The sequence below is a fragment of the Mus caroli genome, chromosome 16 (assembly GCF_900094665.2).
Source record: "Mus caroli chromosome 16, CAROLI_EIJ_v1.1, whole genome shotgun sequence".
NCBI lineage: Eukaryota > Metazoa > Chordata > Mammalia > Rodentia > Muridae > Mus > Mus caroli.
Window position 1 is genome coordinate 9,777,849 of NC_034585.1, and position 3,390 is coordinate 9,781,238.

At 40.6% G+C, this 3,390-nt stretch overlaps 1 protein-coding gene across 2 annotated transcripts in view; it reads left to right on the forward strand.

Moving 5' to 3' along the window:
- The window catches only part of Mrtfb (myocardin related transcription factor B), a 162,097-nt gene that overhangs the window by 28,868 nt on the left and 129,839 nt on the right, over positions 1-3,390 (forward strand). The window lies entirely within an intron of this gene.

A 3,390-nucleotide genomic window follows, 5' to 3' on the forward strand; every position in this document is an offset into this window, starting at 1 on the left:
TTTTTCGAGACAGGCTTTCTCTGTGTAGCCTTGGCTGTACTGGAACTCACTCTGTAGACCAGGCTGGCCTCGAACTCAGAAATCTGCCTGCCTCTGCCTTCCCAGTGCTGGGATTAAAGGCGTGCGCCACCACGCCCGGCTTCTAGTTCATTCTTATACAGTGATCCTGCACTGTGGTTTTAGTTTGTATTTTTCTAGTGATTAAAGGTTGAACATACTTTCTTGTCATTTTTGTCATTCTTTGATAAAATGTCATATAATTTTACATGTTTACTTATTGGATAATTCTCTTAGTTTTGATAATTGTAGAAACAGATTTTTTTCAATTTTTTATTAGATATTTTCTTCATTTACATTTCAAATGCTGTCCCAAAAGTCCCCTATACCCTCCCCCCTAGAAACAGATTTTTAATCAGATCATGGTTTGAAATATTTTTCCCAGTCTGACTTGTCTTTATATTCTCTTAGCAGTATCTTTGAAAGACTAGATGTCCTGATTTCAGTGAAGTAAAGTTTATCAATTTGTTCCTTTAAGCCTTGTGTTTTGGGTGTCACATGTTTACTAAGTCCAAGGTTAACTTTTACTGTTCCCTGGAGAAGTTTTATAGTTTGAAGTGTTCCATTAGTGTAGTTATAGGTAGCTTGGCTGGTTGATTTGTCTGTGTTGCTAGGTTTCATGTGTATTAAGCAGGTGTTCTGCCACTGACTATAGCTCCAGCCCATAGTTAATATTTGTACATAGGGAAAGATGTGAATCAAAGTCACATTTTTGGGGAATATGGATATTTAGCTGTTCCAGCACCATTTATTAAAATGGCCAATTTCCCTGACTGAATTGCCCCTGTGTGTGCATTGCCCCTCTGTGTGTGTGTGTGTGTGTATTATTTGTTTTCCACTTCCTTTGTTTTTCACTGGGTTTGACTCTTAACCCAAACTGGCCCCATAATTGGTAATCCTCCTGCTTCAGCCTTTAGAATGTTTTGATTACAGGTCTAATCCACCACATCCAACTTGTTCCTCTTATAACAGTCTCATTACAGCATTGTCTTCTTGTTGTGGCTTCATAATCTTGATCTTGCAGTTTTGTCTTTCTGCATAGTTCTTTAGGGTCTCCTAGCTCCTTTGCACTAAACTTTAATTCAGCTTCTGGATTTATTCAAAGTGCCTCCTGCATCTTAGTTTGAAGTAATGACTCTGAAGCAATTTGAAGAAAGCTTACTTACCACTGAGGATTCTCTGAACACATTTCTGCCCAATTTGTTTAGAGTTTCTTTAGTTTCTCTGAGCAATCTCATATGGTGAAAATATTGGACAGTTTTTTCAGATACTGTATTAAATTTTCACTTTTGATGTGAATATAGACGGTACTTTTTAGAATCTCAACTATGGTTGCAAATTGCTGGCACGGAGATTGAATTCCATCCTCTACTCAGTTCTTCTATCTGGCGGCCTTGTGAACTTACTCAGGAGTTGCACGCTGTCCTGCTTCACTGTTGCTTTCCTTTTGCTGATACTGGGGCTCCAGCCTAGGACCTTACTCCATATCTGCCCCTTACTAGCTTTTGTATATAGACATTGTTTGTAAGGCACCACCCTCCTAGACACACCACCACCATCTTTATGAGGTTAGCTTTGCCTGTTTGATGGACTGAGTCACCACAGGACTTGTGTAATTCAGACATTCCCTTCAAGGACAAAGAATTGAGAGGGTCAGTAGACCCTTCTCATTGGCCACTTCTCCCAGCCAACTGGATGTAACTCTGCTCTGCATGCTTGTGGCCTCTGGGTACTGGGGAGGGTCTAGACTATATAGGCTGGGGAAAACAAGCAAAAGGGGGCTTTCCTCTGTGTGGCTATGGGGAAAACATCATCCAGTCTGCCTTAGAGTCATTTGTCCCTGTCTGTAAGTCCTACCCATGCACTGTAAGTAAGCATGGTAAACTAATTGGTTCCCAGACTGAACTTTGGTGGAATTGTACTTTGGTTTGTCATTGGACCATTAGGAGTTGGAGGTAGATGTTGTTTATTTCTTCCCAAGGGAAGGAATTCTTGAGGCACTACCCCTTACCCCCACCCCACACTCCCAACCACCCCCCATGTCCCCCTTATAAAACAAAGACGGCATAACTCTTTTCTTAACTTGACTGCCATACTGAATTGAGCAGAATCACTGGTGTGATGTTAGGTAGAACTGAGAATGTGGACATTCATGCCTTTTCCTTGATCTAAGGAAGTATCCTGCATAGGTATGGTGCGAACAGTAGAGTTCTGTGGATTCCTTTGTCAAGTTGAATCCTCTTACATTCTTGCTGTGCATTGCTTTTAGCTAGTGTTAGATGACATGGTAGATTATCTCTGCATCTACTGAGATAATGATATGGTTGGGTTTTATTTGTTGTTTTTCTTTGTTTGCATTTCTGAGGTTGTTAGTGTTGTGAATTATATCATTTTCCAAATGTAGCCATTCTTAGTTAGCATCAGCCCTATTTGGCCGTGATGTATTTACCTTTTTAGCATACTATTTGTTTTACTTTGTTAAAATTCTGTTTATGATGGGTTGTTTTGTTTTTAATTTTATTTATTTTACATCCTATCTGAAATTTCTTCTCCTTCCTCTCCTCCTAGGCCCTCCTTTCCAACTCCCCCCAACCCCAACCCTCATCCACATCTCTGTTTCTCCTTAGAAAGGACAGGCCTCCATGAATATCAACCAGCCATGACATCTCATGTTTCAGTATGACTAGGCACTTCCTCTAAAGTAGAAACTTCTGGTTTCTTTGGGAAGTCAGTTATGTCAAATGATGTTTTGCTGGGGCACTGTACTGGCTAGTTTTGTGTCAACTTGGCACAGCTGGAGTTATCACAGAAAAAGGAGCTTCAGTTGAGGAAATGCCTCCATGAGATCCAACTGTAAGGCATTTTCTCAATTAGTGATCAAGGGGGAAAGGCCCCTTGTGGGTGGAACCATCTCTGGGCTGGTAGTCTTGGTTTTATAAGAGACCAGGCTGAGCAAGCCAGGGGAGGCAAACCAGTAAAGAACATCCCTCAGATCTGGAAACAACTTAGATGTCTTTCAACCAGTTTCTAACTATTATAATTAAAGCTGCTATGTACATAGTTGAGCAAGTGTCCTTGTGGTAGGATAGAGTATCTTTTGGGTATATGCCCAGGAGTACTATAGCTGGGTCTTGAGGTTGATGGATCCCAACTTTCTGAGAAATTGCCATATTGATTTTCAAAGTAGCTGTACAAGTTTGCAATCCCACCAGTAATGGAGGAGTATTCCTCTTTCTCCACATCCCTAAGAGCATGAGCTGTCACTGGAGATTTTGATCTCAGCCATTCTGATAGATGTAAGAAGGAATTTTAGTCTTATTTTGTTTTGTTTTT